The 21,629-nt window shown below is 38.3% G+C and overlaps 1 protein-coding gene across 3 annotated transcripts in view; it reads left to right on the top strand.

Annotated features, from left to right (window-relative positions):
* Window positions 1-21,629, top strand: part of ccdc85al (coiled-coil domain containing 85A, like) — a 37,648-nt gene that overhangs the window by 6,006 nt on the left and 10,013 nt on the right. The window lies entirely within an intron of this gene.

The following is a 21,629-nucleotide window of genomic DNA, read 5'->3' as shown; positions in this document are numbered from 1 at the left end:
TCTGTCATTCAGTCAGAGCCATACAGTTCTCTAAAAAAGAAGACATAAATAGTTATTATTGTCACTTTTACTGTTATCACAATAGTACCACAAAATGTTGTGATAAAACTTCAAGTCCCAAGGTTTCCCCCAGAAAACTTGCTAAGCCCAGCTTGACAGTTATTGGAAGATTGGAAGATTAATATCTAAACACCAACTAATGTCTTAAAAAAATGCAAACATAAAAAAAACAACAAAAAAAGACCCTTAAATAAATAAGCAATGCTAAGCTTGGTGGGGGCACAAGTAAAGCCTGGTGTATGGAAGTAAATATGTGCCATCAGAATTTGAATAAAAAATGCATCTGAAACTTGAATGTTGTATATTTGCGCTTACTTTTTCAATTTCAAAATTAATTCAGAATACAATGTCGGCCTAAAAAAATATTCAGTATCATTATTTGTACACGTTTGCAATTTTCATTTGTTAAAAAAATTCACATTCCTATTTCAAAGTGATACAAATTTCAATAGATATATTTTTCAGTGTTAAAAACATTCAGCATATAAAAAAATTCTACTTTTAAAAATTCAAATGCAATTTTTTCAGTGTCCTAAAAATTCAACTTGCTCAAATTCGCTGTCTCATATTCAACATCTAAAAATTCGCTGTACAAAAATGGCRAGGTTACTTCAGGTCACAGACATTAGCAATCGTTGTCAGATTTCAACACCCAGCCAATCACATGACCTAAGCGTCATATTGAAGAAATACCAGCATCACCGAGGCCAGCGACCACGGAGGCGAACGCAAACCCAACGGTGAGTCTATGCTTTCATATTTCTGTAGTACATTTTATTTTGCGCATGAACTTTGATACATGATATTAAAGCTTGATTTAAAACACGGGTTTGGGCCGTTGTTAATCTTACGCCATGTAATGCTGGCATATTAGTTCTCGCTACCYGCTAGACCTCCACCCCCTTCTCTTGGCTGTCCTACGCCCAATTTTCCCCCGTTTTATTTCAAAAAGGAATATCACTTGCGCCAAGTCTAGAATCTTTAATATATTTTTAGTTACAAAGAATGTTTGAGCTATGCTAAAATTTGTGATTAAAGTTGTAATTACAAGCAAATTCTGATTAAGTTGCACACCATTCAATTCCTGAACCCCACAGTGCCTTGATAGAGGTACATTTTAATTGGATAATTTAATGTGTAGCATGTATACTATCWTTCATTTAATTTGTAACATAGCAATCTGCAATCAAGTACATTTTGAGTTCTCTTGATCCCTTCTTTGTGTTTTCCAGGGTGTAGATTCCCGAAATTGAATGGGAGGAGAATCAGTTATCTTTAAAGATTCTAGACTTGGCGCAAGTGATAYTCCTTTTTGAAATAAAACAGGGGAAAATTGGGCGTAGGACAGCCAAGAGAAGGGGGTGGAGGTCTAGCGGGTAGCGAGAACTAATATGCCAGCATTACATGGCGTAAGATTAACAACGGCCCAAACCCGTGTTTTAAATCAAGCTTTAATRTCATGTATCAAAGTTCATGCGCAAAATAAAATGTACTACAGAAATATGAAAGCATAGACTCACCGTTGGGTTTGCGTTCGCCTCCGTGGTCGCTGGCCTCGGTGATGCTGGTATTTCTTCAATATGACGCTTAGGTCATGTGATTGGCTGGGTGTTGAAATCTGACAACGATTGCTAATGTCTGTGACCTGAAGTAACCTCGCCATTTTTGTACAGCGAATTTTTAGATGTTGAATTTGAGACAGCGAATTTGAGCAAGGTGAATTTTTAGGACACTGAAAAAATTGCATTTGAATTTTTAAAAGTTGAATTTTTTTATATGCTGAATGTTTTTAACACTGAAATATATATATATTGAAATTTTCATCACTTTGAAATAGGAATGTGAATTTTTTTAACAAATGAAAATTGCAAACGTGTACAAATAATGATACTGAATATTTTTTTAGGTCGAAATTGTATTCTGAATTAATTTTGAAATTGAAAAAGTAAGCGCAAATATGCTGGAAACCGTGAGTGTGAGTGAAATATCACTCACACTCAGGGTTATATTTTTTAAAGCTTTAGTTTTTGATCACTTTTGATGATTGTAGCTTACAGCTAACACCAGATTCAATTCCTCAGGTTACTAGAATATTATTGATCAATAAAAAAGGTATGTCCATGCAGTGTACAGTATCTGCACTCAATACTGATTTTGCATTAGCTACTTTTGCAGTGTGGTAGGAGGTGATGAGCCTGTGGTTCTGCTGAGGTGTTAAAGTTGATAGTGGCTTTCAACTCGTCAACATTAGTGTCTCTTATCTTCCTCTTGACAATACTCTCTATCGGGTTTAGGTCTGGCCAATTTGCTGTCCAGCAAACAGGGTAAAACCATTGTGATTAAAGTGGCATTAATATGTTTGACAGTATTGGCAAGTTTGTGCTGTTGGAAAATTAACATCCTGGTGGAATATGAAATCACACATTTCCATTAAGCCTGTCAGGTTTGACTGAAAACCCTAACCCTAAAACAGACATTCAACACAAAAGTAAAAATCTTGATTTATACTTCGTGGCAGTTGGTTACCAGAAAAAAAAAAAATCGCTCATCTCTTAACACCAAATTAATTAATTATTGTTTATGAAAGATAAGCTCTTTTGAAATACTGCGTTTCTGCTTAGACACAAGAAATTTAGTTGGTAAATTTTGCAAAATAAATATCAGATGTTTACTTTGTGGCACTTGGTTACCAATAAACACACTCGTCTCTTAGCAACTGATTAACAACAAATATTGTCATTGTTCAAAAAACATAAGATTTCTTCTGCTCTTCTCAAGTACTACTTATTTTTATACCACTTAACAAGAAATGTGCAGTTGGCGAATTTTTCAGAAAAGTGAAAATTTCTTGTGTTTCACAAACAATAATTAATTTGGTGTTAAGAGGCAAGCTTTTTTCTGGTATTGAACTGCCATGAAGTATAAATCATATTTGTTGTTAATCAGTTGCTAAGAGACAAGCTTGTTTTCTGGTAACCAAGTGCCACGAAGTAAACGTCTGAGTTTTACTTTGTAAAATTTACCAATTGTAATTTTCTTGTGTCTAAGCAAATGAGCAATATTTCAAAAGAGCTTATGTTTTATAAAAAAATAATTAATTTGGTGTTAAGAAATGAGCGTTTTTCTTCTGGTAACGAAGTGCCACGAAGTATACATCTGATTTCTACTTTTATAAAAGTAAAAATCAGTAGGCAGTGCATTAACATTAGCACAAACATTAGCAGTAGCTACTCCCCACATTAACAGTAGCCTTTTTCCTAAAATAAGCTTGTTAGCTATTTTGTTTATTTATTAACCATGTTTAGCACACATAATGGAGGAAGACAACGTAAGACAACATGCTAGTTATAGCCCACATGCCACTGGCAACATTTAGGCTAACAGTAGCATTTTGGCTAATTTTGGCTTGTACACTAATTTTAACATACTGAATGGAGTAAATCAATGTTACTTAACATGCTTGTGACTCTCCACATGCTGTTGACAACATTGTAGCTTACTTTAGCATTGATGCTAATTTTTAGCATTAGAATGCTGGGTACCAACTGACGAGCACACTTTAGCAGGCCCTGTTTAAATTTCTCCAGAAATTTTCTAGGTCCTCTTTGCTGCTGTATCTCTTTCTACCACAATTTTTCTTTCCATTAAACTTTTGATTAATGGTTGGATACAACACTGTGTAACAGCCACCATCTTTAGTGAACATCTTGTCTGACCTTCCCTACCAGCAGTGAGTGTCTGCTGGAGAAGTGAGAAGTCCTTCATTAACATCACATTTCTATACTTTAAAGAAAATAAATTCTCATTATGGAATATTGTATTTTCAGAGAAGCAGACTTTTGGATTTGCACTAGCTGTAAGCCATAATCAAAACAAACAGAAATAAAGGCTTAAAATGTACCATGCTGAGTGTAATAAGTCAATATAATTTGAGTTTCACTGTTTAGATTCAATAAATAGATACATTTTCATAATTTTTCCAATTTTTTCAGATAAACGAGCACTAAATTGCTCCATCAGTTACACACAAATCCCCAGAGGCAATTGGGGTATGGAAAACTTGGACTCTAACGTACAAAACCCCCATCATTTATAAAAAAGTTTTTTTCTTACTGTCTAATGTTGCTGGACTTCTTTGATTTCTCTGAGAGTTAATTCTCCTCCCTTTTTCTGTCTACTGCAAAATTTATAGTGTTATTGATTTTTCAAGCATCTCAAGAGGAATGCAGGCTGTCTCAAAAATTAGAGTAAAATGATCTGATTTTATGGCATTTATAGGTTGAAAACATTAAGCTAAAATGGTCAATGTTCAAAACTGCAGCCTTTTCGATGTGCAAGAGTGTCCGCCCTTCTCAGGCAACAATTTCCCTCAAAGCTTCGCTTTACTGTTGTCCATCTTAGGTAGATCAGTGGGAGTTATGGATGTCAGAGTGGTGGCGGAAAAAATCAAAGAACAGACTTGGCTTCTGCTTAAATACCCAACAGTGGCTGATAATGATTTCCAGAGTCCGGGAGGTAAAAAAAGTGCTGAGTGGTACAGAGTTCTCAGATGCTAAAGGACAAATTCCTCAAGGTGAAATATCAACCTGCAATTTGAGGGGAAGAGAAACACAAATAATCTCCACAGAACAGTCAGACTAAAACAGATGTAATGTACAGTGTAGTCATAATTTTTTATATAAGATTTTATATCAGAAGCTTTTATTCAGAAACTATTTCCATTAAGTGAAACACTCATTAATCACAGGCAGGCTATTGTTCTCAAGTTTTAACTATGATGATTACACACTAACCGCTAACAAAAACATGGTATTTAAGATTAGAATAGTACATCAAATATATAGATAATATTTTTATTACAGGAACTTAGGCTCAATGCAACATGTTTAATGTCTACCTAAAAACTATTATTTGTAAAAGGTACTTTTAATCTGACAGAGTACTCTCATCTGATCCCGTTTTCCAATTTATTGGATATGAACATAAACTGGTGGAATTATATGTTATTCTTTTTTATCTCAACTTCTTAGTGTATCACTGTAAAGCGTAAGAAAACGAGGCATGACTTTCAACATTTTTTACAACAAAGGATCTGAAAAGTGTGGCCTGCATTTGCGTTCAGCTCTTCTATAATGTGTAGGACCAGCTTTGCTGCAGTATTCTGCCGTGTGTCTCGACCAGCTTTGCACATCTAAAGACCTAGTTTTCCCCCATTCATCTTCAGATAGCTGAATAAAAGCCATTTCGTGTTAGCGACTGGTGTCGCATAGATCATTTTCTTACTCTGGTCTCAAGTCTTTTGCGAGTTTTAACAAGATTTCTTGTTCATCCAACTTCAAGATATTTATATTTAGCTTCACTCTTCTTGCTAAAAAAGCATCCCAAAGCATGATGCTGCCACTGCCATGTTTGATTTTGCCTGTAGGACTAAAAGCACAGTTTTGGCCTCGTCTGGCCAGAGAACTTTCTTTCGCATGTTTGCTGTAGACCAAACATGGCTGGTATCAAACATTAATTAGAATTTTTGTGCGGTTTTCTTTTAACATGTTTATTGCCAGTCTTCCAGAAAGGCTAGATTTGACCAGTAGTTGTCCTGACAAAAGATTCAATCTGAGCTGTGGATGTCAACAGTTTCTCCAGAGATTTTAGTTGCACAAACCTTTGAAAAGTGCATATCATTTTCCTCCCGTTCCACAGCTCTGCTCTACTTTGTGTTGGTTTGTCACATAAAACCACAATAAAAATAATTCAAGTTCATGGTTGAAATGTGACTGGAGTCTTTATGGAACTCTTCCTCTGTAAGGAGAATACTGTGGGGGAAAAAAAAAAAAAAAAAAAACCTTAATAATGTAAACGTTGAATGGTTGACGCAATATTTTAAGAACTACAGCGCATTGCAGGCTGAGAAATTGCAGTCTGGTAGCAAACATGCTCTTTGCCATTTTGTAATCTCTATGGATTGCAGCAGATTACTATAAAGACAACCCCAACTTTGATTTAAGTCGTCAGTCTGTTTCTATTTTAGCTCTCAGGGAGCTCAGTCTTGATGTAAACTGAAACGCATGTGAAGTCTGCAAAAGCCTCAACGCATTAATGCCTCACAAATCCTTACGCTGGAGGACGTTGTGAGAGCATCGGCCACTCACTGGCCTCCGGGCACGGCTGTTTGCCAACTGTATGCATAACCGTTTTGAACTTAGCCCAGAGTGAAATGCAAGCACCGAATAGCCTCGAACCAGGCCCATAAAAACTTCATTAGGCCGCCTGTGTGTGTTGCCACAGACTCATATTGTGATATTCCAGCTTGTTAGCTGTCAGAATGGCTGCCTTTCCTGATTATGAGCGTGTCCCCTCTGGGGTCTCGATTACCCTGACCTGACAAGCTCCCTAACGTAAAGTGTCACTGCGTATGATTCGAAAGAATCAATCAGGATGAACCTTAGAGATTTTGACTTTGTTTTTTAACCTGTTAAATATAATTTAAGATAATCTGTTGATGATTACATTGTAACGAGAACGTGGTAAATAACACATTTGGAAGGAGGAGCTCCTGAAATGCAGCTTTTTTTGTCCGTTTCCACCAGCGCCATCCATTGAGCCAACCTTCCAGTCGTGTCCTTTTTTTGGAAGAAGAGGGAATTAAATGCCTGTCAGGATGTAGTACACTCCACTTGCTTGGATTATCCTCTAAGCCCTTTGGACTGTATTATTTCATTTTTTATGTACTTGCATGCGGATATGTGTAGGAATTGGGCATGGTGTGTTGAAGTGTCCCACTGGAGCAAAGAGGCTTTATATGTGTGTGTGTGTGTGTGTGCGTGCGTGTGTGTGTGTGTGCGTGTGTGTGTGCGTGTGCGTGTGTGTGTGTGTTGTTGTTGTTGTTTTTTTTTAACAAATTAAGGTTCCATGTTAGGCTGACATTCAGCAGCTCTCATGTTCAGGCCATTTAAATCCCTGACAAAAATGCAGAAAGAAAGCAAAACAACAATCTGACCTCTTGCCGCCTTTTAATACAATCTGCTGCTGCTTTTTCTGCCAAGCTTATCACACATATTTCTAGAGGCGGAGGAAGGGATAGCTGTAAAATTATAGAAAGCATTTGACTTCTTTTATTTTTATTCTGAAAGACAAGACGTATATTGCAAGGTATTAATAGAGCTCACTGGAAAAACCCAAAAGCTCCATTCTTGGCACATCAGATATGGGTGTAAATTTCTTTTATTGTGAGCGTGGATAAGTGAGAAAAACTTTTTTAGATATTTGGTTATAAATCTGTCATTATCCAAAAGGCTTATAAATTGTGTTCAGTAGTTCAACTATGCATATTAAAAAATAATTTCATTCTGTTATGTTTGAAAATGTGAATGAAGGATTTATTGATGAGCCCAAGGGACCAACAGTTGCTAAAGTAGTTCAAACAGCAGAAGTAACAATCACACTTTGGGGTTTGCAAAAAATCATCAAGTATGAGTAGTTCTTATCCCTAGTGCAAAGTGACATCTTACAAGCAGCTCAAAAGATGTTAAAATTACTCAAACTTTATTAGTAAAGCACATTTAAAGCAACAAATGTCCGAAGTTCTAAACGGTTAAGATTGGTGTTAATGGTTCGTCAACAAGAGATGAGAATCATTAACGCTTTTAAAAATAAAAGAGTTTCAAGGCCAAAACCATAGTGGACAAAACAAAACACAAAAATATGTCTCACATTACCTTTAAAGAAACACCTTGATGGAAAAATTCTCTTGACTGACAAGACAAAAAGGGGAAATTATTGGAAAGTGTGTCCCATCATGTAAAGAAAGATACGCATGTTAAACTTACACAAACAAAAAAATCTACATCGCACCAGTACAAGTATAATTAAGCAATTAACTTGGCTCAGAAAACACAAAATGAAAGTTCTGAAGTGGTCTGGTAAATGTCTTTACATGATTTCAACTGAGTGGCATGCCGTTAAACAGGAAGTGCAGTTTTAAAAACGCAGCAAGTACATGTGATTGGCAGCGCTAAGACCCTCCTCCTGGTTCTGATTGGTCGTTTCTGACCCAGCGGTGCATTTCTGTAGGACCACAGGAAAGAGACAGCAGAGCTTGGTTTTTTTTCCATAGATTCTCCATCTCATTTTATGAAAATGTGTGTGTTTGTGTCTAGCAAATATGTAAAAAAAACATATTTTCTATGAAAGTTACAAACTGCAGCTTTACGTGTGGCAGCATAACAAAATCAGAATAAATATATAAGGGTATAAAACCTTTTTTATAGTACTGCATTTATTAGCTTCAAACGAGTTCACTTAAGGTTCTCAGGTGATCCCACTGGCCCTGGTATTGCACAAACTACACACCGTCAACTTAACCAGATGGTGAATAACACGTTTTTAGAGGCGTTTGGCAGCACAAAGCAATGTAATTTACAGCTGAAGTGTTTGCTTTGAACTTAAAGCTCCTGAACCGTTCAGCAGTACTGCAACTTCAAATAGAGAAGATTTCAAAGCCTCTTACCGGTTTGTGTTTGACATTGTGATTCTGTAATTTTTTAATATTAAATCTATGTCTGTCTATCCATGCAATGAGTCTCCTCCCAAAGGGAATAATGAGTTCTCTGCGCCGCGATTCTCGCGACCCAGACAGGAAGGGTGAATGATCGCTAAGCCTATAGGATCTACTCACTGAAGAAGATCCCTTTTCAAGAGCAGAGCCTTAATCGTGTTTTCTGGTTTAACAATCACAAGTTCTGCATATTAGCTTAAGCAGCTCAGCTGATCAAAGAGGAGAAAATAGGCCTCATGGGAAAAGGCTGACATAACAGTGTGTGGGGGGGGGCTTTCGCCCTTGTGATGCCAATAAAAAGGCATAAACACACACAAACAGACAGGTTGTACTATAAACTGGAGATTCAGTCTGCAGAAATGTAGGCAGCAGCAATATACGCGTGTGATTTTGCAGATTTTGAAAGTTTGTTCTTCTAGTTATTGCGCTTACATCTGTAGAAATTCGAAATGCTCTGCTAAGTCCGTTACATTGCAGCTTTGCTTTAGTTGAATTTAATGGAAATGAGTGAGATGCCGGTGTAAAGTATAAGAGAAAGTGGAAATGATGTCCCTAATTCCAAGGTAAGGCACGTGATGAAAAGAAATGCCAAAAGCTAACGTGAGCTTCTGAACCCGATGCGGTGCCCTGCTCAGACTCTTTCACGTCGCCGCTTGGTGATTGGACTCAAAGGAGGCTCTGTGTGTGAACGCAAAAACTCACTAACAGTTTTCCAATGACTGTTTGTGTGCTCTGCTAATTAATAACGTTAGCTCACATAGAAAATTGAATCTCCTGCGAAATCCTTTTAACTAATAACTAAACGAGTTATAAGCCTTTCTGTTGAATCTGTTCATCACGCTGCTAAGAGCTGTGAAGCCTGAAAGATTTTTTTTTTTTGGGTGAAAGGGAGTTGCTGCAGTCTCAAAACATGTAAACACTTTTTTATTCCATGTTACTGAACTGCTGTGTATAATTGGTTGAGCATGAAAGGTTACGTAAAAACATGACTGCGAGGATGAGTGCACAGAGGACTGCCATACAAAAGTCAGTGGGATGCTTAATGAAGAGTTCCTGCAGTTCACATCCAAACATGTTTAGAAACTCAAAATTGAAATGATACTCCACTCGCAAGTAGTCAAATACGTTAAAGCCAGAGTCAGCTAAAATATTACGTCTGATGAAAGCAGCGCAGTACACAGTAGCTTTAGAATGAAGGAAATCAGCCAATAAAAACCCGCTGAGTTTACCAGAACATCACCTGCTATTAAACCGTAGGAGAGAAAAGCTGGATGTAGCTTCAGATCTCTAACAACCAAAAACCTTCCCCAGACTTTATTCTTCACCCTGACTTAATATCCAGCCAACCAACCAGCCAGTAAAGTAAGGTTTGTCAGGGCCAAGGCGCATCAGCCACGAGTAATTGGTATATTGATGATTTAAGAAGAAAAAAGGAAACTTTTAAGTCTTGAACCAGAAAAAGGGAACGTGGAGCATGGAGGGACAAGTAGACAGCAGGGGAACAAGACAGATACCAGGCAAAATAATGGCCGAATCCAGCCCTGAAAAAAATGGAAAATCTGGAGCTTAAACTCTGAGGCAGGAGATAAAAGTTATAGGAGAACCAGATAAACTAATTAGGGGAAATGTGGTAAAATGGTGGCCAGGAGAGCACAAGGAAATTGAGGGAGGAGGCAAATTAGCACAGAGGAGCTGAACTGAGGTTCAAAGGACCAAGTTGCGAGGTGTTGTTAGAAGGTGCTATGTACATAAAATTTGACTTATTGGTTGAAAGAAGTTGTTACAATGACCACCAATTTATATATTTATGCTGTTTTCTGTATCTGAATGGATTACACAACAGAGCCTTTACATGTTCAGGCTCTACTTAAACTTCCTCCCCCTTTGACTCAAAACAGACTCAGAAACCATGTGAGCATCATTGCTTGAGCTCAGATGAGCTGATTGAATTAGTGAAGACCAACCCACTGTCTCACTGCCACTGTTGACTCTTATAATAGCAGCATCGTTGTAGCCGCTGCAGCAGCTCTTCTGGCTGTTGTTTAGAAGTGTTGCGGCTTGTCAGCGCAACAGGAAATCATCAGCAAAGCTGCGGCCTCGGATAATGCTCTCCCTCCGCAGTGTCACTGAGAAAGCCCAGCTATCTCCTCCTCCTCCTCCTCTCGTCTGTGCCTTCCTCTCTGCGCTCACTCTAATTGGCTGCCACTCTGTGCAACCAGCTGTCGGACAGGGAGAGGAATCTGATTACAGAGCCCTCTTTCTGGAGGATGTGCTGTTTGCCAAGATGAGCTGGAGGGAAAAGAGGCTGAGGAAGTATTTGAGTGGATTGCTGGTTGTTTTCTTCCCCTCCGTCTCTCGCCTCTTCTGTCTTCCTCTCGGTTACGCATCTCCTTCTCTTCTTCTGACTTCGCTCCATCTACTTCCTTCATACATGTCTGCCAAGGCGATGGATGGTGAGCGTCCCTTGACGAATCGTGGAGCCTTGCAGCCTGCACGTGGTGGGGGAAACTCAAATCTTTGTCACAGCTGCTTGGTGTTAAAGGATTTAGTTAAGCATTAGGCTGGTGCTCAGTATTATTACCAGCTTTCTTCCTCACTACATCACAAAACTGGTTTAAAATTCATTTTTCAGTCTTTGTTTCCTAAGAACATGAGTTGTACTTGCCTTTTTAAGTCAAATGTGCTCACATATATTAAGCTGATACTTAAGGCTGAAACCAAACATCCATCCACCCACCCACCCACCCAGCCAGCCAGCCAGCCCACAACCGTCTTCCTGCAAGACAACAGTGCTGCAGACGGCGTCAAACACCTTTGAAACCAAACAAAGGTGTTCGAAAAACAAAGTAGACGTCTTTATTGCTACTTTGAAAAGGAAAATCTTAAATCAGCATTTGAATTTCAAATCAAAGCTGGGACAAAACACCCTCAGCTGTAAACAAACCGAGGAGTCATTAATTAAGCAGTGCATGATTAGGCATTTTGTTTGTCTACCCCTGGAGCATATCATTGTCATTCTTAATCAAGGCGCCGCTAGCTTCTTCTGTGGAAGCTTGCTCCACCTGGGTGGAGCAATCAGCCTAAAAATGTTTATTTTTGGTGCATTGCTCAGACTCTACAGTATGTGTTTTTGATCACATATTGTGCAGCGGCAGTATGAAGTATAGGAGAACTGTATGTATCCTTTCCAGGCGAAATTATGTGCAGTGCCAGTGCAGCGTTCACATGCACTTATCAGGATCAGTTCAATATTAATCTTGGATTTTTAAGGATACATTTAACCTTTTTTTATGTTGAAAATATTTGTGTACAAATGCATACATGCAATCCAGCTAATATTTGCTTAAATGCTCTTAGATGAGTTGTTTCCAAAGTAGTCCTTACTGAGGGTTGTAAATAAACAGATGTTTGGTGTTGAGGTCCTTCAGAAATGAACTAAATAATAAAAATGACCATGGCTAAAGCATATTTATAATTAAAATAACCCTTACAAATAGATAGTATTAATGAATTTGGGGTTTGTGTGGTCATTATTTCCCAGTTTAGTTGGTGCAGTGGAGATGATACTCAACCAGCACCCAAAGCTCAAGAGTCTCTTCCTCTACGCAGTTTTTGTTGCCATCAATAAGTTTCTGCCACAATTCTGACTGAATATTTAAAATGGTAAATTTCATGTATACTAGTTGACATATTGACATGAACCCTGCTGTTGTCAGACATAGTCTAGTGGTCATTTAACTAGTGGAATGTGTGAACACAGCATTTAACATTATTGTGTAATTTGTGTAAATTATTGTGTAAATCAGACAAAATCCACAACAAACTGTATTCAAACTACAAAAAGAAATAAAAAATATATATTGTGGCTGTATAATCATTTCATACTGGAAAATCATCAAAAACCCTCATGGGATTCATTTCCAAACATTTCCGCTGCACTTTATCCTGAAGATAATTAGCAAAGATAATTAAAGTTTTACAATCTTTAATTATGATGTCCTGAAGAAAGGTGACTCAACCATGACTGGTTCATCAGTTTTGTATTTTCTTAAACATCTCAAGTATAAATCTCTCTCTGAGCCGGAAAATAAGATTCCCGTTGTGCTCCAGCATCGCTCCATTTCAAACCTCAGAGGTGTGTGGCAGATCTTCTACAGTATCCTCAATCATCCCTTAAGTGCGCCAACCTAGTGGATTAGAGAATCGACTTTGTCCCTCTATGAGCAGTAGGGAACAGCCCACTGAGCGGAAAGGAAATGAGTTTGCCATGCAGGTAATTAACTGGAAGCTGAATGGCTGCCATGTACACGGCTAGGACTGAGCCTGAGGGGATCTCCGTCGCTCCCAACGTCACCAGCAGGAACCACATACATCTATGTCAGATTTTCTCCAGCCGTAACGGGCGCTGGGCTGTCAGGCGACAGATTTAGGGTTTCAGGTGATTGGCTGTGAGTGAGGGACGAGCGCCGGCCGTCGATCCAGTGAGCAACGTTTAAACCTGACATTTGACGAATGCTGGGTTGAACTGTGCAACTAGATAAAAATGATGCTCATTCACTTTGTCCTTCAGAAAATCTGTTGTATGTAGTTGGGGGAGTGGACCAAAAAGCAGGGATGTAAAAGTAACGGCAACTTCCTATAATAATGGTTTAAGTCATTTTTTGCCAAAAGAGGTGGGGATTTTTTTTTCCCCTTTTGGCCAAAAATTAAGATTCTTCGATGAACTGAAGATCCAAAATTCATCAGCGATGCGAATGAGGAAACACTGGGGACAAAACAGGTGGACGAACAGGGGAGTGAAAACCGGGTTAGAAATGCTGCTTTAATGGAAACCTGCAGCTCAAATGAACTCAAAATATAAGTATTTTCGTATTCCCGATTGGCGAGATCAAAACGCTCCATGCTCACGGTTGAGGATCTGTGCGTCTAGCAAATGAATGAAATAAAAGTAAGGGGACTACTGTTCAAGCACAACAACTCGAAAAAGGGAACGCAGAATCTATGAAAATCAAACAAAAAAAAGTTAATACACTAAAATAAAGACTTCTCAGAAAGGTTCCTTAGAAACAAATGACAAAAAGCTAAAAGTGCTTTACATTATAAATATTCACCATCAGCCCCATTTATAGATTCCCACATGCTATTCTATTTTATTACACTTAAATTAATCAATAAGTAACATGTTAAATTTGGTGTCCACTCCAGAATAATTGCTTCATTTCTGACTTTATTCTAAACTACTACCTCTTTCAAACAAAAAAACAATTGCTGCACATTTTTTATTTTTATTTTATCTGCAATCTTTAGAAAACTAAATGGGAATCAATCAAACCTTGAAGAAAACCTGGAATCTGCACAGGATCATGCGTATCGCTGTGCTTCAGACTATTTTCTCAAAGTTTTAATTACGGAGCGCGCTTGCTTACGTATCTGCAGTGCTTATCAATGGATTGTCTTATCAATGGTCAAGCAATAGACAGGCTGCTTTGCTGCACCTGTCACCATGATGGCTTTCTACAGCTCAACCATCTGCTGAAAGAAGAGAAAGTGAGATAACGCATCAGGAATACGGATGTCAAAGTGATGCAGTTACCTAATTCCTGGTTTATCTCCTGGCCTTATTGTGCATGTGATGTAATGGTTTTTCTGACGAGAACGACAGCAAGGCTCACGTGCAACGGCCCCCCATTACCACAGATGGATTGTCTGATTCGACCGACACAAGATGATTGGCATTATATTTATATCATTATCTCTTACTCGGTCTCTTTCGGCTTTTGCACTGAAAGATTTCCTCTCAGAGATACTGGAATCTATTTCATTACCCCCTACTACTCCAGACTGGCTGGCTCATTTCCTTTTCTGTAACAAAAAAAAAAAGGAAAACATATTTAATTACCACTTTCCTGTAATACAGGCGAAGCTCTAGCTGCAGGTAAAACACATTAGGAGGATTCTGGAGTTGCCTCAAAACCCAGTATGTTGCCACTATCTACACTCCAAGTGTTTCTAATTACTCCTGTGTGATAGTAATTGTAGTAGTAAAATATGAGTCTCACATGACTGTACTACATGGTGGTTTCATTGAAAAGGAGAAAGAAAAAGATGCATGTATTTTACTTTTATAAATAAGAATATGAAAAGCTTGTTGTGCATTTGTATTTTCCTATAGATGAAAAAAAGTGCTAATAATATGCCTATTGTGGTGCAAATACAGCTGCAAGACTTCTTTGTGAAAATGATTGTTAGACGGGAAACAAAGTGTCCACATGCAGTAATTGTCAAACCTTGCAATTACTGAATTTAGATCTGGACTTTGATTAGGCATTTCCAATAAATGTATTGTCTTTATGCCATTCCATCACAGCTCTCACTGTAAGATTAGTGTTGTTGCTCAAGAATAAGTAGGCTACATTGAAGGTTGCGGTGTTGAGAAATTGCAAGCAGTCAGTTTCAAGCGTTACGTTATGAAGTTTGGGAAAAAAAACCTGTTTTGCTTTCTTTTGTGTGCGGAGAACGAGCGGCGATATTTTGCCACCAGGATAAGTTCCTATATATACACCTTGTTATTAGGTTAGAAAATGTATGAGCACTTGACACTGCTTTCCTCGCTGCTGCATTCTTTTGCGTTGTTCTATTGGCTGCATGCACATTTTTCATATCTGATTCAATGTGTTGCCATATCTAAAAGGGGCTTTTATTTATGACATAGATGAAATATATTTTTTTCATAAGGAAGGGGAAAAACATCTACAAACATGTAAAAAAAAACCCCCAAGAAAAACCTTTTCAGCTCCAGAACCGTGGACATCAAAGTTTAACAACCTCTGGAAGAATACATTAAACTTGGAAGCTGGTGTCAGACGGTACAGCAATGGATTGTGGGATGCTTAAACCTAAAGCGTCTACCAGCGCGTTTATCAATGAAATCTTCCCTTTCATCTTCTTCGCACATCTGAGATGCGATCGCATGCATGCTTCACTGTTTTCCGCCCAGTCTGTTATATTATTCATCAGCCTTGAGGATGGATGGGTAGTGACACGTTAAAATAGGACAACAGCAGTTTATCTTGCAAGTGTCTACCTAAATATTTAATTTTCCCTCAGAGAAACATAGCAAAATACAAGCTGCTGTTATGTGGAGCCGCAGCGCAGGACACACAGGCATCAGAGGAAGAGTTTAAAGTCGTATCGCATGTATCTGTAATTAGTTCAGTCATTTTTATTTGTTTATTTTTTTTCTCTTACTCTATGGCTTACATGTAAATATGAATTTCTCCGAGGATCTCTCGAAAAATAATTGACTTGTCTGTGCGTGTTTGATGCGACTGCCTGGACGCGGTCTTTGATGACCCTGCGAACGCAAGGGCAAAAACAAACACACAATCCTCACAGGCTCAATCAAGCTGCAGGGTATCAATTATTCCTCTCTGTTTCATTGAGTTCAGTGCTCTCCTTCGTCTACAGTCTGCTGCAGTCACTCTCTGAGCCTCGCTGCAGACACAGAGACTTCAGGTCGCTCTTTCTTCCTAGCGTTGTCATTATGTTCATTGTAGCCTTTTCATCTCATTTACAGAACCATTAAAAACAGTTGTTGCTTTGTTCGCACACATAAATGTTTCGGATCAATGTCCAAACTTTAAGATTTACAAATAATGAATCAGTAAATGTAAAAAATGAAGTTTTCAGATAAGTTCAACAATTGGGGTGGAAAAAATGCTAATTGTATTGTAGTTCCTTATAAGATCATAAATGAACACTTATTAATCGCATTTCTTTTTTAGAGCTGGGTCCAGTTTTGCTAGCCGAATTATTATTTTGCTTTCCTGTTTATCGCCAGACCATTCCAATCTAGAAATTACTTATATGGAACCTGACCGACAATGTAAAGTAGGCCAAAATACGTGAAAAAGCAAAACATGACACACAAGCAAATACTAAAAGGAGTTTTAAAATTAGGACATAATTTACTAAGGGAAAAAAAATATATCCAAACTCACCTCTATAAAAAAGTAAATGTCCCCTCAAAGCTGATAAGTGTCTGTCACATCCGTTGTGGGAACTACTGCCATCAGTGGTTTGTCATAAAGTCTTTTATATCATGTGGAGGAATTACTCCCCACTCTTCTTCATACAGGCAGTTTAACTTCACACCAAATCATCTCGGTTTAACTGAAGCGTCTTGCTGGAGGAGCGCTCCACTTCGTTTTGAGAGCCATTTAGAACAGGAGTTACTCAGGATCGTTGTCCTGCTGCATAACCCAAGGGCTCACAAACTAATGACACGTTCTCCTTCAGCAATGGTTGAATTCATTCATCAATTACAGCAAGCCAGGTAGGTAATGAAAGAACTACAGGACCATCACACCAGTACCATCGTGTCTATAATGAGTCTTTTCTGACACGTTGTCATAGTTTTATGACTTACTTACTTATCGAGTATCGAGTTTATTTACTTTGGATCAACATTACAAGATTCTTTTTCTTCTTTTGTTCTTTCCTTTGCTTTGCTATTTTGTTTGTATTTCCTTTCAATTCCTGTAAAGTACTTTGTATTTCCTTGTTGCTGAAAATGTGCTATATAAATAAAATTACCTTCACCTTTTACCTTTACCTTTTAACCCTGATGTAATGGAGCACACACCTTCCTAAAATGTCCACTTTTGTCCCTCTTTCACAATATATTTTTGACAAAATTTGTTGGGATCACTGAGATGTTTTTTTTATTTTATTTTTGCAAAATAAAAGACACACCTTCGTTACATTTTTGATCAGTGGTTTTCACCCTGAACATTCCCATGGATGTTACTTTTGCCTAGTCTTTCTTGTTGTTGAGTCTTAAATTCTGACCTGAACTAAGACAAGTGAGACCTACAACCTCACATCTTGTTCTGGTCTCTTTTCTCGCCTCCTGGATAAGTTGCCAATGCTTCCTGGGAGTCCTGCTTCCACATCTAAATGTTCACCTTTGTTTCTCTCAGGTGGGTCGTTGGAGTCCCAAAGCCTTAGAAATAGCTTTACCCAAACCAGTAACGTATCAATTAACTTGATCTCCCTCTTTTATTCTCATTTGTCTTTAAATTAGGACATGATGTGCCACTTTTTATGATCTTTTAGCACACTCTGTACGCTTATGCCGGATACTATCCTGCAGTATCCTGATAAACAATCAACAACCATTCGATACACGCAATTTGGAGGAGTGTGCTCTTTTTCTCTGCTTGGATCTCTAATCTACCGGGCTCACATCATGAAACTAACTCTTTGGTTTGCAGAGGGCTGAGGGCGGTCAGGTTTCCTTGAAGCTGGGTTTGTTTGCACTGATTGTTTATTTCAGCTTGTTGGTCCTTTTTTGTTGCCTGAGCAATTGCAGGGCAGGATACAGACAGCAGATCGGACACCAGAGCTCTTAAATAAATTAATTGCTATTACAATAAAACATTGCCAATCCAGTGTGGGAATGCAACGTTGACCACAGGTCAATTCTCTAATGACAAAGTCTTACATATAAATTAGAGCCATATATCATGGATATGTTGTCACTGCTGCTTGTCCACGGAGCATCCATGACCCAGATATGCTGCTAGCAGAATAAGAAACACTAAAAACACTATGACCTCACCACAGATGGTTTTGTGCACCATCAAAACAGTTTGACAATCCATATTCTGGCTGATTTTTAGTTTTGTGGTGTGAATGGGGGCGCAGTTCTGATTTGATGTTTAGCAAGTACGCAATTTGTGTTTTCTTCATCGAGCAGATTATGTGATGGTTTAAGTCTGGTTAAGCAGACTTTTTTTTTTTTTCTATTTTTTAGCGATTATTGGACAAACTACCAAAACTGTAATAATTGCGATGGTGAAGCCTGGAGAAAGTAGGAATGGTCCCATTTTGGTGTGCATGTGACTTTGTAGTTGATGTGCCTTCCATTGGGATAGCATGTTTGTTTATCTTAAGGACTCTTTAAAAATTAATGGGGAAATTTGCATTAAGATTTTAACAGCAGAGTGGCACGCTCCCTTAGAAGTGATTAACTTTTGATGTTGTTTCAGATGTGGATCCAGGACTTTTTTTTCCCTTTTTTTTTTTACTATTCTACTCTGTCAGATGTTTTGACTGCTGAGTTGCATCTGTACATACTTTTGTGTTTTTGTAGCCTGATGCAGAACTTTAGGACACACAGTATGAACTGCAAAGTTATGAAATTTGAATGATTTTGTAATTTGCTTATGTGGTTGTTTCATTTTGATTGCCTTTTCAGTTGCAGGATTATTTTCAAAACAGAAAACAGCAAAAGCTTGCTTGAAATATTTTCTAAGCTGAGCATTCTGCCACACCTGGAGAAATATATGATATACAAACGAGTCTTACTTCTAGATCTCCTGGCTCATTTGCTTGCATCCCGGATCGGACATCTGACTGCTGCAACCTACAAAACATTAAACAAAGTAGCTTGACCGACTTTCAGCATCACCCTGACAAACTGACTTCCTGATTGTCTGAATGAATGCCAGCTTACCGGTAGGTCACTGAACGGCTGTGCATCTCCATGGGCTCGCCTGCACAGGCAATCTGAATAATTTATGTAGCTGATTTTTAAACGATCTTAGTGAATGGCCATGTGAAATTACCTCGTATCGATTCTGTACATTGAGAGAAGAGGGAGAGGCAAGGAGAAAGAGGCACATCAAAGAGTACAGGGAGACGAGGATCGCCGTAGGTGAGCTGGTTTGTGTGTTTGTGTTCAGACTTTATTCTGACATTTTTCCCAACTTAATCACTAGTTCAGTTGACTTTTCAAATTCTTTTTTTAAAACTACAAACATGAAGGGATTTAGTTGACAGAATGTATAAAGATACTATCCAACAGGATTATCAAGTATAGATTTGAAATATAAGAGAAGATTCAAACTAATCTGAGTAAACATTTTTGGTGGATCAGTGGCTTTTGTCGGGTTTCTGTGTAGATTCTGAAGCATTTGGGCTGTAGGTAACTTTCTGAGCACGAATGCATTACAGTACCGGTTATGTAGTGACGTCAGGACGTCCTGCATAGTTACAAAATGGAGGCTGGGAGCCAATTTTTTCTATAGTGATTCTGAATCGCAGTAAATGAGAATCAATAATTTCTTTTGGAACAACACTAATGGATGCTGTTGTAGATGACAAAGCTTAAGCAAAGCTGAACAGGTGTATTGCATTATTTTTGCATCCTCCTGAACAGATATCATTGAAATAATTGCTGAAGATCTCTAATATTGAAACCTGGCCATTCAAATTCCCGCTGTTGCTCTTTATAAGTTGTTTCAATATTTGCATTATTTGGTGAAATCCATTTTGCTCACATGCTTTAATGCAGCCAAACAGAGCACAAATAAACCCCTTTGGAGAAGAAATTTTGTTAATAATAATAGTAAAAAAAGAAAAGCAAGAAAATCCCAAATTGAACTGCTCAAAGGAAATCTTGTTTGTAAAGACTCGCTTAGGGACAATAGATTTCTATCTTGAGAAAAAAAAACTACAAAAAAGGAAATCAGCAATGCTGACCCTCACATGTTTTGTTGGTGGAAAACTTTAAAGTATATTAGATTCATTTATTAAAGTAAGGTCTGGGTAGTAGCTTTGAAATGGCAGTGAACTTTCTTCATAAACTTTGAGATTATAAGTTGCAAAGAGTTAATAACCGCTGTGGCACTAAAGATAGCGAGAGATTCCTATCAGTGATTTATTCAGTATGGGAGCAGCATGTCCCCAGCCAATCTATCAGATTTCTTTGTGGGAAAATTTAGAGCCTTTCTCCAGAGCTCTGTTGTACAGAGGTGGAATATAAGGAGCTTAGCACCCACATTATTCTGGAATAATCACATTATCTGTTGACTTCTCGCTCTGACCTGCACCAAACTCCTCTTTCCTCTACACAGCTCTCATATCCCAATAAATCCAATTTTGGTTTTAACACTCTGGCCATAACTAAATCAACAAATGCCATCCGAGGGCGCTGCATGTTTATGCAGTTTATGACTCTCCTTTGAAGAAGTCACAGACATTGCTTGAAACAAAGTTTCTCACTGAACATTCGTCAAAGAATAACAGTGATGAAGAGCTTGTCTATCCTTTAGGTCTCTCCACAGATTTTCTATCAGATTCAGGCCGGACCCCCCCGCCCCCTCCAAAACGTGAGAGTTAGCCTACTCCTAGTCAGAAGAAACATGGTGGAATTAAAAGGTTAATTTACTGTTAAATTCAGGTGTATCAATACATTTGGGCTACAATGTATGGTGGTGTATTGGAAATCACATAGCATATTTGACTAAATGTGAAGGTAAAGAAATATGCCCTCTAAAAGCGCCCCCTAGTGGTCGGGTAATCGTTGGTATATGAGCCTCATAGTATGAACCATTTCTGTTACTACAGCTAAATGYGTGATTTAGGGTCTTTATGTTCTAACTGTTCCCTTTTAGTGCTTCAGTGTACTGCAGATGTGTATTGTTAAATGTCAAAGCAGAGAATCAGATCCTGGCTCCGCTGACTCACACACTGATGCAGTGAGGCAAAAATACACAGACYATCTAAAACTGCTCTGGACATCCGTACAAGAAGGTGATGACAGGCCCTGCCGACGTGTCTCCAAAGACTATCTGGAGCGAATCATACCGCGTTGCAGGCACTGGCCTATTTTTTGCTCCGACATGACCACAGGGTCACCCAATGCTCAGAGATCCAGCAAGGAGTTCACCCCTGTGCAATAACACTTAAATGTCAAATGATTCAATACTGAATCACCTTAAAGCTGCTGCAGTAATTGCGCTCTTTAGAGTCAGGTGATAGAAATTACGTATGGATTTACAAGGCTGACATTTCTGCTGTTCAAAAATCTTTTATTTTGTTCGATATTTGTTGACATGTTTCCGTGGCGGCGACTCCTTTCTTTCTTTCTTTCTTTCTTTCTTTCTTTCTTTCTTTCTTTCTTTCTTTCTTTCTTTCTTTCTTTCTTTCTTTCTTTCTTTCTTTCTTTCTT

The sequence above is a fragment of the Poecilia reticulata genome, linkage group LG1 (genome assembly GCF_000633615.1).
Source record: "Poecilia reticulata strain Guanapo linkage group LG1, Guppy_female_1.0+MT, whole genome shotgun sequence".
Classification (NCBI taxonomy): Eukaryota; Metazoa; Chordata; class Actinopteri; order Cyprinodontiformes; family Poeciliidae; genus Poecilia; species Poecilia reticulata.
This window is presented reverse-complemented; position numbering and strand designations above follow the sequence as displayed.